Genomic DNA, 13,403 nt, shown 5'->3' with positions numbered 1-13,403 from the left:
ACAAAACATTTCCAGTCTCAGCCGAGTTTGATTATGAAACTTTATTTGTCATATATATCTAAACAGTATGTTTAAAACTACATTTTATGTGAATAACTATTTTTCAAGTGACTATTCAGTATTGATGGTCAATCTCAGTTTGAATATAACCTTAAAGGTTTAGTAAAATTTATATGTCAAACTCAGCTGACAGCGATTATACATAAAGGCTGTTTAAAATCAATAAGAAGATTCATTGAAAGCATTGAACACAACCAAAAGAAATATGAGAGCAGTCTAACTCCATGTTCCCAAACGGACCACACTGTTTGTATTAAAACAAGAAGTACTATGTTAGATCTAATGCCCTAGGGTGACTGGCCAAGGTAACATTTAATATGTACTTATTTCTAAAGAGATAAAGATTGGCCTCGCATATTCTGATAATATGTATTATGGAAAGACTTTTAACACCAAATAAACTGACTTCTTTCCAGTTAATCTAGTTTCACATTTTTTCCATTTTTTTTTAATATTTCACTGGAAAAAAATGCCTTTGTCATGATTAGGTAACCGAGTACGTTTTACGGACTTTATCAGTATCTTTTAAGTATAACGCTTCATTTTGGAATGAAGAACATCGTTTTTTATGTATTTAGATACAAGCTATTGTAGACATTTATAATTTATTAAATATTAAATTCATATCAATAAAATGTTTTTCATTTGTCCTGAACGTTATCAAATGATCTTAATCTGTTAGCTATAAATTATAAAAATCATTAAAATCACGGTGCTCCTAATATATACTTATGCAGTGCCACAACAGGATGTTTTATCTTGCACCGAACCCATATAAACATTTATTGCATATCTGACAGCGACTCGTTATAATATTTAGTTACTAGTATTTTGTTCAATTACACGAACAGCAACTCCCAGATACTAGTTGAAACGTGCGGGCACCAGTACAGAACTGCCGATCTAGATGGCTTCCTCACAAAAATGAATTTAATCCCAAGATCGAGGTTTGAATCCTAAAGCGTTAAGGAACAAGTGAACATCATAATACGGCCACTGATGCACTGATGGAAATATTAGAGTGAAATATATTTGATATTAAGTCGATGAAAAATATTTTTATTGTACAGTTAAACAGACAATTATTTTTTTTAAATATCCTATTCTAATTAGATATCAACATTTTTAAAAATGTTTGCAAATTAATAATTAATTAACTTTTGTAATTAGTACGTGTACTTCCTATTTTCCCTTTGCTTTAATTTCAAGGCGACACATTTTGTAAATTTATGTTATAATAACTTTTTGTGATAATTTCAGATATTAGCGAAAATTCAAAACTGTTTAATTACATGCTTTTTCGAACAAGAAGAGACTGTGGGAGAATAAAAAAAACGCAACCCAGCAATACTATACCAGACTCTGTTTTACTGATATCTCATAATCTATCTGGGCTATATTTATTAGATCAGGTTATCAAATGGTAAACAAACTACCAGATAAAGTCAAAATCGTACCACTCATTTTAACATCAATGTATATGTCCAAAATCTAGAATGAAAATGATTCATTTACTTTTCTGATTTAAGATGCAAAGTGCTTTTGACTTTCTTCATATTGCTAAATGTACATATATGTGTCGCGCCATGAGATTTTTGGCCCAAATGCGGCGTTACGTCATTCGAGAAAAACCCGATTAAAGTTACGTCACAAAAATGAGTGGAGTTCAACACGTTTTCGCGTCAATTAATGCATTTTATCAATTAACACTATAATTATTATTGGGACGATAAATGAATGAAGAGACAAACGTCATTTACCAAGCAGGTATTGTAACATCTCCGTGTTTTGACATTTCGTTTCATTATCAAATAATTGACAATTTATCGCCCTTTGTATCAACACGCCATTTGTAAACATGAAAGGTCGTGTGAAAGGAAACTTTTAAACAGTAATTTGACGATTGATTTAAAAGGGATAATGAATGTCATTGAGCGACTTACAGGTAAGTAGTAATATTTACACAATATGTAGAGTTTTAAAATATTAATTAAATCCATATTGACCGTTTTGTCCGTCGAAAATATCCCGGAATTGTCATCTGGGCTTTATTATTCTAGCTAAAAATATTCAGCTCAGACTCAGTCAGAGATGTTTATATGCTGTTACGGACCTCTGATGGTAATCGGAAATAATCAGAAAATTAAAACAGCGTCAGTTAAATTATGTCAGCCAGAACACCCGCAGTTTTTTCAAAAAAGGAAATCACCCCCTCCCGGAAACATTTTACCCCCCTTCTCCATTCCACAACTGGGTTACCTCAAATCACCCCCCTTCCCATCATCTTCCTCCAAATACCTCCCTTCTCTTTCCCACCCATTGTCATATGAAATACACCTTTCCTCAGCTTGAGAACTGCTTCCACATTACATTTATAAACTAAATACACCTCCTCTCCCCCCTCCTCTGTTTCTTTTAACTGTAAATTACCCCCCTCCTATATCCTCCAAATAAGGGGGCGGGTGGGGGGGGGGCATTCAGGAAGCTTACTTTTTTCCACAACAGTTTTCACTCTTATTTCTGATCAGTGTATCAGTATGAAAGACCAGTATGTCAAAAGTCACAGCCTTATCCATATTTATGTAGTGACTTACAGGAACAGTTGTCAGTTTAAATAAATTATTTCTTATTCATGTCAAACTCACTTCAATTAAAAAAGTATAAAGAATAGCTGTTTGTTTTTATTTTGTATAAAACAGACGCTCAATAGCTTTTCATGTAAGTTTGCATTCAGTTCACTTGACCATGATTGTTGGATTCCTCACCACTAAATAATGTTCTTTACAAGTTACAAATAACTTCTACACATTAAATGAATATATTTTAAACTTTAAAGACATTTTGTTAAGAAAGTCATGCTTTTGATTGAAACATATTACACGCATAGTATAAATCTTTGTGTTCTGTGTCCTGAGGTAACTAGCTAGGCCATCTTTATCTCACATTTCAGCTTTTTTTTTAAGTATTTTTTTTATTTTACAGATCAACTATTGATGAACTACTGAGAAACATCTGGCATATTGCTATGACCTTAAACAAACAAAAAAAAGGAATTCTCAAGGCATGCTACATACCACGTGTTGGAAGAGTTTGTGGGTTTGTAATTTTCTGTATTTTTGCAGTTTTTCTATTGTAAGAAAGATAAATACATCTTAAGAATATATACAAAAAATAAATTCCTCTTAAAATGAGTACAAGTAAGTTAATAAATCTTAAAATATCATACACATAAATGACCTGATTGTATTACTAGCATTTTGAAAGAAATCATTACTAGTCTAATAGATTCATTCAACAAACATATCCAGCATAAAAAGAGGAGAGTGAGGAAATATGCAAATGATATGAAATGATTGAATATCATCATACATGTATTTTCCTAAGAAACTGTTGCAGTATTTGAGTATTCATTTAGTTAGACTGAATGAATTAATTCTTTTAAGTGTATGTCTACTAGTATGTCACAAGATTAGCTAGTTTTTTGTATTCTTGAAAATTATGAGATTGATGGATGGATGGGTACTTATTAGTCATGCTTTTATGAAGATTACACAAAAAGACACTTTTATTTTTAAAAAATGCTTCACAGTATTCTATTCTGTAACTGTCTACTTAAAGGTACTAATACTAATGTATTTTTGTTTTGCAGAATGGCTGAAGGAAGAAAGAATTTCCAGCCAGAAAAATAAAATTCTTTATGAATTTGTGAATGGAAATGAAACCCGAGGAACTAATATATTTGCTTACCATCCAGTTGAAAGTATGCCAATGGAATAAAGTGCAACTGTCACAGAAGTGCACAAAATATGGTCATGTTTTCTGCAAAAGTTCACCAAGCTGATTCAAACTACAAATGGGAGTCAAGAAAAAAGTAAAACTAACTGAACTGTCACAATTCAACTGTGAGAAATGTTTGGTAAAAGTATGTTTTGTTGTCAGAACAGCAGTGAAGTGGTTAGAGTAAAAGTGTCTTCATTGTTTAAGCAATACAGAATTTTTTTTAAAAAACGTACTCCATGCATAATATATCTTGAGTGCTCTTTTTTATTTAAATAATCATACAGTTTCAAGAAATTTGACAATAAATGCTATCTTTAATTTTACAAGAAAATAGTGCATTGTTGCCATGGTATTAAACATTAATCTGACTATAAATTATTGTAAAACATCTTTCATGTTTATATGTTCTATTTGTTAAAAAAATTAATGTAAGGTCATATTCTTTTCTAAGTAATAACTGCATCAACAAAACATTATGTTATCATATGAATCTGCCTTAAACTAGCAAGAGTTGTGTCGTGTGTATCAGAAAATTATGTATATCCCAAACAGTGTCACATCAGTTTACATGAAATGAGGTTTTCTTACTTTTGAATATGAAATTAGACAGCTTTCAATGTAAATAGTATTTTGAAAAACACTTTAACATATTCAATTATTTCAAAAACTTGATAGAAATGGTACTTTTGGTAAGAAAATACATCATGGTTGCTATGGTAACGAGTCACTGATCAGTGTGACATCTGTACTACTACTTTAAGCAAAATCAGTTTATAATATTTCTAATAATTATATCTTTTTGCCTGATTTTCTGTCTAACAGTTACAAAGAAATATGTCAATGAGTCAAGTGTTCTAACAACAAGGTTAATTGGTCATAGTTTTGTCATGTTATCTAACCCGTAATCCAGTAAATCTATTTTTGTACAAAAGAAAGCCATATTAAGATTTTTGCAAAGTAACTGTTATCTTTAAACTCTGTCTGTACACTGGAAAATGTTGACGGTATATTAACTTCACTTTCTTGATATAAATTTTGGCTGGATTTATCAAGGCACTATTCAAATTGGATTTAACAAATGTGTTGCCATGGAAACGATTTTAAGGGGAAAATAATATGTGCTTATATGAAAAAAAGAAACAGAAAGAAATAAATCTAATGAACTGTATGTTGTGATGGATATTTCATTATGTATTTTTTTTCAAATTATTTTAAGAAGGAGTCTGAATTAAGATATTCTGCCTCTATTTTGATACAGTTAGACGAAAATATGGTGTCCGAAAAGCGGTAATTTCTCCATAACAACGGTCGATTTCTGTTGTCAAATAGCAGATTTTTAATTGGAATATGACAATCTGTCAGATTACCTGAAAACCCCATTTTCGACCAAAATCTCATTTGGGCCAAAAATCTCATGGCCTGACACATATCTTTCTAAAAACAACTTTACTGAAAAGTACAATACTATCATGCTGTCTGTGGCAACGTTTTGTGCTGTTACGTAAAAATGATAAGAGCGGCCACTTTTCACTTTATGGCACTTTATGAGGTGTGTTGATCAGCCAAAAATTGTACTTTATCTTGCTTCCTTACACCAATGTATATAAGAAAGTTAAACTCTTCGTCTCCTAACGTTTATCCTACCTCGGTAACCCAAACACTTTTACAATTCGTTCGTTGCAACTGGTGATCATACGTTTACTTCAAATCTAATCATATTTATAAGGCTTATTTACGGAGAAGTAATTAAGATAGATTCCCAGATCCTATGAGAAAGTCAGTACAACAAACGCAAAAATAGCTATACACCCTCCTCGGCATGCCAGCAACATGTCTATAGCATAATTTGCCCGGTACTCTAAGCAAATTTAAATATAATAAGAAACAGAACTAACAGAACTAATACATGTGTATTTAATCATGTTTAATTGCTTCTGTCCTATGGCAAAACAGATTCACGAAAATGCATGCAAATGGCGAGCTTTTCTTTAATGAATGCGTGTCCTGTGTTCACAAAACATTTCCAGTCTCAGCCGAGTTTGATAATGAAACTTTATTTGGCATTTATATCTAAAAAGTATGTTTAAAACTACATTTTATGTGAATAACTATTTTTCAAGTGACTATTCAGTATTGATGGTCAATCTCAGTTTGAATATAACCTTAAAGGTTTAGTAAAATTTATATGTCAAACTCAGCTGACAGCGATTATACATAAAGGCTGTTTAAAATCAATAAGAAGATTCATTGCAAGCATTGAACACAACCAAAAGAAATATGAGAGCAGTCTAACTCCATCATCCCAAACGGACCACACTGTTTGTATTAAAACAAGAAGTACTATGTTAGATCTAATGCCCTAGGGTGACTGGCCAAGGTAACATTTAATATGTACTTATTTCTAAAGAGATAAAGATTGGCCTCGCATATTCTGATAATATGTATCATGGAAAGACTTTTAACACCAAATCAACTGACTTCTTTCCAGTTAATCTATTTTCACATTTTTTCCATTTCTTTTTAAGATTTCACTGGAAAAAATGCCTTTCTCATGATTGGGTAACCGAGTACGTTTTACGGACTTTATCAGTTAATAATTAATTAACTTTTGTAATTAGTACGTGTACTTCCTATTTTCCCTTTTCTTTAATTTCAAGACGACACATTTTGTAAATTTATGTTATAATAACTTTTTGTGATAATTTCAGATATTAGCGAAAATTCAAAACTGTTTAATTACATGCTTTTTCGAACAAGAAGAGACTGTGGGAGAATAAAAAAACGCAACCCAGCAATACTATACCAGACTCTGTTTAACTGATATCTCATAATCTATCTGGGCTATATTTATTAGATCAGGTTATCAAATGGTAAACAAACTACCAGATAAAGTCAAAATCGTACCACTCATTTTAACATCAATGTATATGTCCAAAATCTAGGATGAAAATGATTCATTTACTTTTCTGATTTAAGATGCAAAGTGCTTTTGACTTTCTTCATATTGCTAAATGTACATATATCTTTCTAAAAACAACTTTACTGAAAAGTACAATACTATCATGCTGTCTGTGGCAACGTTTTGTGCTGTTACGTAAAAATGATAAGAGCGGGCACTTTTCACTTTATGGCACTTTATGAGGTGTGTTGATCAGCCAAAAATTGTACTTTATCTTGCTTCCTTACACCAATGTATATAAGAAAGTTAAACTCTTCGTCTCCTTACGTTTATCCTACCTCGGTAAACCAAACACTTTTACAATTCGTTCGTTGCAACTGGATTCGCTCTGCAGGGAAATGTATATGTGCACTGTCTACATTTATGAAACATCAGAATTTTGAAAATAAGGACACTTGTCTTAGTACGGTGAGTAAGAAGGAAATAAAGATTAAAAAACACATGTTGGAGAACGGTTGGGAAACATTCAACCTGTTTATCAAACTACATTCTTAAATTACCAGAAATGTAACCCTGTAGAATGACTGTGTAAATATTTATTTCTGTAGTTGAAAGGAATAAAATAAATATTTTTGTAACGAGTTTTTGATCAGTATCGGCTGACAGAAATGTCCCTACCGATCTGTTCAGCTGGAATATTATCCTAAAATGTTAACAATAATTCAAAGGTAAGAGAAGATATGTATGAAGCACACAGCACAGCAAACACAGGTTGTGCCACACATCGTCATGTAGACCCGCCACAATTAGAAACTGTAAGACGCTAAGAGATCATATTGACAAGGTACAGGTAGTGTAAGTGCAAACTGAATTAACAGTCACCGAAATTACGTGTTTTCACTCCAAGTTTGGCCTTTAACATATATACGACATCATTACCTTTTAGTAACAACAAATATTCAACATGTGGATATTATCGTCAGGTTTCTGTTTGCTGTTATTTTTTTAAAGGTAATTATACTGAATGTTAAAATCTTTATGAAGTTTTTTATGTTTGAACGTATTTGATATAAGGTTCATATAATTATGAGGATAAACGAAAACTTCAGTATATTTTGTATAAACATTTGCTTGTAATTATATATAGCATGTTAATAATAAATCATTTATATAAGCATTTTTACGTTTTAAGTATATATTTACCTGAAAATAATGTTTTGGTCTCTTTGTGGCAGAAAAATAGCGATTTCGGTGTCAATTATGAAAAACATATCTATCTGCGGTAAGGCAAGTTGTTGAGTTATCAGATTTATATTTGTTGGCGCAACTGAGTCAATGCGAACTCTTGCTGAAACTTTATCAAACGCAACGAAAGATACGAGCCTGCCCGCTTAGCTCAGTAGCGAGAGCGCAGATCTACGGAACGCGTGATCGTGAGTTCAATACACCGGCGGGGCATGTTCTTCGTGATGATTTGATAGATGACATTATGTCTGAAATCATTCGTCCTCCACCTCTGATTCATGTGGGGAAGTTGGCAGTAACTTGCGGAGAACAGGTTTGTGCTGGTACAGAATCCAGGAACACTGGTTAGGTTAACTGCCCGCAGTAACATAACTGAATTCTGTTGAAAAACGGCGTTAATCCAAACAAACAAACAAGCAAAGCAAAAATGTTGCCACAATATAAGCAAAATATAGGTATGCAAAGTATTACTTCGGTTGTAATGCGACATCATATGATTACTATTTGCTTATTATTTTTTCGCAGTGTTTACCTAAAAAGAAAAGGAGGTAGACTTAGCAGAAATATAAGATTTATTATATATACAAAAATAAAGAATTGGAAATTGTAAGCAAATTTAAATATTTAGGAGTGTTATTTAGCTCATACGGCTAATCTAATGAGATAGATAAGATGCTAGCAGGACAAGCACTAAAAGCCATTTTCAAAATAAATAAATACTTATATAAATTTACAGACTTACAACCTAAGCATACTCTTGATCTATTTGACAAACTCATATTTATATTACCAATACTTAATTATGCTTCTGTATGGGTATTCAACAAAGGGTCACAAGTTGAACGTATGCACTTAGGTTTTTGTAAAAGGTTACTTGGTATTAAAGTCACAACCCAGAACTCTTTCATTTATGGAGAAACGGGTAGAATGAATCTTCAAAATGGCAGAAATTTAAACATTATAAAATACTGGTTGAAAATCTGTAACTCTAATGAGGATAAATATACTAAATGGGTCTATCATTGTTTAAAAATTTATGTCGAGTTAAATCCAGAGAAAATAAATTGGGTTTCACAGGTTAAACATATATTATCAAGGTTAGGTTATTATGATGTCTGGCTTTCACAGGGGGTAGGGGATGTCAACATCTTTCTGCGTCAGTTCAAACAGCGTCTTAAGGATATATACGTACAAGACTTAAGAACAAGTTTACATGAATCGAGAAGAGCTATATTTTATAGAAATATATTTGACTTCAAATTTAATGGATATCTGGATATTGTAACTACAAAAAAAATTCGGCTTGCACTGTCTAGATTAAGACTAGCCTCCCATAGACTTGTCGTGGAAACAGGCAGTTGGAGAAAAGTATCCCTTATGACGACCGTAAATGTATAAGGTATAATGCACTTGAGGACGAATATCATTTCGTTATGGAATGCCAGGATTTCTGAAGCGTACGGAAACAGTATATTAGAAATTATTTATGGTACCATCCATGCTTTTTTTCAAAGTTTTTACAGTTACTTAAAAGTGATAATATCATTGATGTACATAATTTATCCATTTATATATACAAAGCTTTTGAAATACGAAATAATACAAATAGGGTCTAAAGGTATGTAGACATACACCTGTGATATACATATAGCTGTTGTCTTAATTTTCAGCTTTCTATTTTTGTACAATTTAAATGCATATTAACACTAACCTATGTTAAAACAACTATTTCAAACACTACTTGATCTAATACATGCTGTCTCACCCGTTTAACAATCTATTTAGACAGTGAAACTTGTATAAAATTTGTACATTTTATCATCTTACCATACCATGTTTTTAGATTATGAATTGTATATGATGCTATGCTCATGAATCTTGTCAGGTTTATTGCACAATAAAACTATTCTATTCTATGTAAATCATCATCTAGCAGTGATATGATTTTGTCTGATACCGCTTTAAAGTTTCAATCAAACCGAGCCTGTAACATTTTCATTTTGTCGCGTCGGACTACTTGTGCAGTTTCCACATTTTTAATACATTGTCATTCTTTTAAAACGAGTATCCACCTTTACGCCCTTGGTCATAAATTTTGTAATTTTAAATTCTGTAATATATACATAATTGCAGCAGCAACGATGTTCGATTCATTTTCGGTTATCACAGTCAATTTGTATGTTGTAAAATATTCGTCTACCATTTTGAATAGAAATTACTCCCGATTGAATGAACTTCTGGTCAAAACAAGATGTCGGGGAATTTTTCAAGGACAAAGAGAATTTAACTAAAATGTAAGTTTCCAGCGAAGTCGGGCTAATTTCTGGATAATTATTGACACTAGATGATCTAAATGAACATTGATTCTAGATGAATGTGATATGAGATGAATTTTTGTCAGATAAATGTACCTATGACATTATAACCTGTGACCACCTGTGATTTACCGGTGATCAATACACACTCTGATAAATGGGCAATCGTAAACGAAACAAATTCTCTCCAGGCCAAAACTCTGTCTACAAGAAACATAAACCGATAAAATTTCCAAACATTCCAAGTATTCTGAAAGTGAGGGAGAAGATTTTTATGAGGCATGTGAAACGGGTGAAGATTTCGCTACCCCTCCCGCTATGGCAAAGTGCAGTCAGGAGGATCTTAGAGAATTGGATTCGCAACTGGCACCCATAGTGATAAAAGAGTTGAAAGCTTAGCTCAGAGATGAAATTATAAATGAGTTAAAATTGGACATTCGTAACATTGTCAACCAAGAAACTAAACATCTCCAGGATGAAGTGAGTTCTCTGAAAACTGAAATAACAATATTAAAAGCAGACTTGAAATCGTCTAGGTTAGAGCATAACGAATTGGCACAATATGGGCGTCGTATGAATTTAAATATTTCGGGAATTCCAGGCGATACGGGCAGGACCGATGAGGATATTGAATCTAAAATTCTCGACCGACGAAGCCAAGAAGAGGAATATCCACCTCACAAGTAGTGATATTGATAAGTGCCATAGGAAGGGTAAACCCGTAGATAACGTTAACAGAAGAGTAATTATCAATTCACTAATTCAAAGGCTAGACAGCGCCTGTATGCTTCTAGGAAGGAATTACCAGATGGTATATTTGTACAGGAAAATCTGACTCCTTATCGTGAAAATCTGGCCTTTCATGCACGACAGTTAAAAAGAGAAAAATACATAACAAAATGCTGGGTCGCAGGCTGTAAGGTGTATGTTCAGCTGCCAAATGAGAAACAGGGCCGAGTGATAATAGACATGGATGCGATCCAGGAGGTTAAAGACAAAGGTTCGCAACCCAGTGAACGTACTAAGTTTGACAGCTGTCAAATACTGTGACATTTGTTTACAAATGCAGTGTATTAATTTGCATATATAGAGATACCGATATGGTTCAGTACATATTAATCATGAATGGAATATTTACATACCTGTATTATGTATATTGTATAACATAGCAGACGAAATTGAAATCGATATATATTTGTCATACGTACTCCACTTTTAATGAACAAGAGTCAAAACTTTAATTCATATGTATACACATTTTGTACATTCTTACTTATTCCAGTTTTCATTAAATGTAAGAAGACTCCGTAAATCATTTTTTAATTTTGCGAAATTCACACTTTCTCTGAGTTGGACAAGGTCAAGGGAAACAATTCATACGACAACTGTGTCTCTTAATGTAAAAGTTATTGATCTTTAAACATATTTTTATTCTAAGTGAACGTACTTCTCTCTGTAGCAGTACCCCATAATGTGTATGTTTATCTGGTTGCTTGTAGTGTAAGATTAAGGTATCTTCACGAGAGAGCACAGTATGCAACATTTCCACGAGTTGGCATAGCCACGGGTAAATATGTAAGACATGTGTTACTGATTAAAATTTTTTTGTTCTTTTCTGAGGGACAGGCAACTTTCTAACTTTCTTTTTCTTTGCTTTGACTAAATTCTATATATTTTATAGTTATTTTATAACTTCATACTTTTGAAAAGTACTTTTGATATTTTTCACTTTAAAAACTAATAATCAAATATATTTTCAATCTTATATTTCAATATTTCAATACTTTTCTGAAATAATATTATAATACGCTATGTATCAAGGCCTGTATGTCCGTCCGCATATTTATGTCCTTCAGCTATAATATTAATGTTTGTTGTTGTTTTATTTTTGTACGTGTAAATATTTGTTCTTTCATCTGTAATATAAATGTCGAGGTTTTTTCTGTTGTGTTTTTTTTTTTTTGCTCAACGTAAAATCATACTGCCTAGTACTATTATCATCTATTTTTTTTTCTTTTCACACCATTACCTTCTGTTTGTACAAGGGAAACAATTCTACGATAACAATTTTTCTTTTATGTAAGAGTTACTTATCTTTAACCATCTTAAACTGTGGCAGCTGAATGTGCAGCATGACTATCTTGCCTGTATGTCCGTCTGTTTTAAGTCCGTCCGCACTACTGTCCGTCTAAATATAACTATATAACATATAACTGACTTAATACATCTGTATTCCTATTAATCAAAATTTTGATATTTTAAATATTTTGTCATGTTGCAGGTGTATGCATACATGTCTGTCTGTAGTCAAGTCTACACATCCGAGTAAGTCTGTAATATCTATCAGTTAAATTTTTGATCATGTAAATGTATCATGTATTCAAGTTAGTATATTAATATTGTATTTTTTGGGGCAGCGTCAAGTCACAATGTGAAAAACCTTTCTATAGTATAACTCACGTATATGTATTAAAATATTCAATTAAGTTATGTCATACAATCAGTGCATCATTGAAAAGTATTCCAGAAAATAGCCGCTTAAGCATTTTTGTCGTAGTTCACACTGCAATAGTGTTGTGGTGTTGCTTTTTTTTTTCATTTATTTGGTATTTTGTTCGCCTCTCCACCCCTTTGTGTTTGTGACTCATGTTTTCCATACTCTGTTTCCATTTTTGTGACTTTGGTCCATTGGTCGGTCTTTCGAAGAATAATTGTTATACTATATCCATATAGGTGAATGATTTGATATCTTACAGATCGACCATTGGACTTTTCAACATGCGAACACAGCGCATTGGTATAAAGTTCAGAATTAGGTTTGGAGTTTTCCAAGCATTCATTACCTGGTTTGTAAAACTTGTCACACTGATCTTGCGTTATTATTATATCGTTATGAAATTTATATATCAAAGTGTTGTTACCATTTTTCTTTATCAGCCACGCTAGTAGTTTGCAGTATCCAACACGGAGACACAGCCGTGGGATTTTCGGTTATTGTTGACATAATATTTATTTCAAATTCCTTATTAATTGCTAGAATATTATTGATCTTATCCGGCGATATCGAAGAAAATCCGGGGCCAGTTACTACTGACGCATGCTTA

The 13,403-nt window shown here is 32.3% G+C and overlaps 1 long non-coding RNA gene across 1 annotated transcript; it reads left to right on the top strand.

Moving 5' to 3' along the window:
- The first annotated feature begins 1,633 nt into the window (after window positions 1–1,633).
- On the top strand, window positions 1,634–5,222 carry LOC123561309 (uncharacterized). The gene is made up of 3 exons (XR_008372274.1): window positions 1,634–2,005; window positions 3,043–3,156; window positions 3,710–5,222. It is a non-coding gene; the product is annotated as an uncharacterized LOC123561309 (long non-coding RNA).
- Window positions 5,223–13,403: the final 8,181 nt, after the last annotated feature.

Source organism: Mercenaria mercenaria, chromosome 8 (genome assembly GCF_021730395.1).
Source record: "Mercenaria mercenaria strain notata chromosome 8, MADL_Memer_1, whole genome shotgun sequence".
Lineage (NCBI taxonomy): Eukaryota > Metazoa > Mollusca > Bivalvia > Venerida > Veneridae > Mercenaria > Mercenaria mercenaria.
Note: the sequence above shows the minus strand (reverse complement) of the source record. Positions and strands in the feature narration are given on the sequence as shown.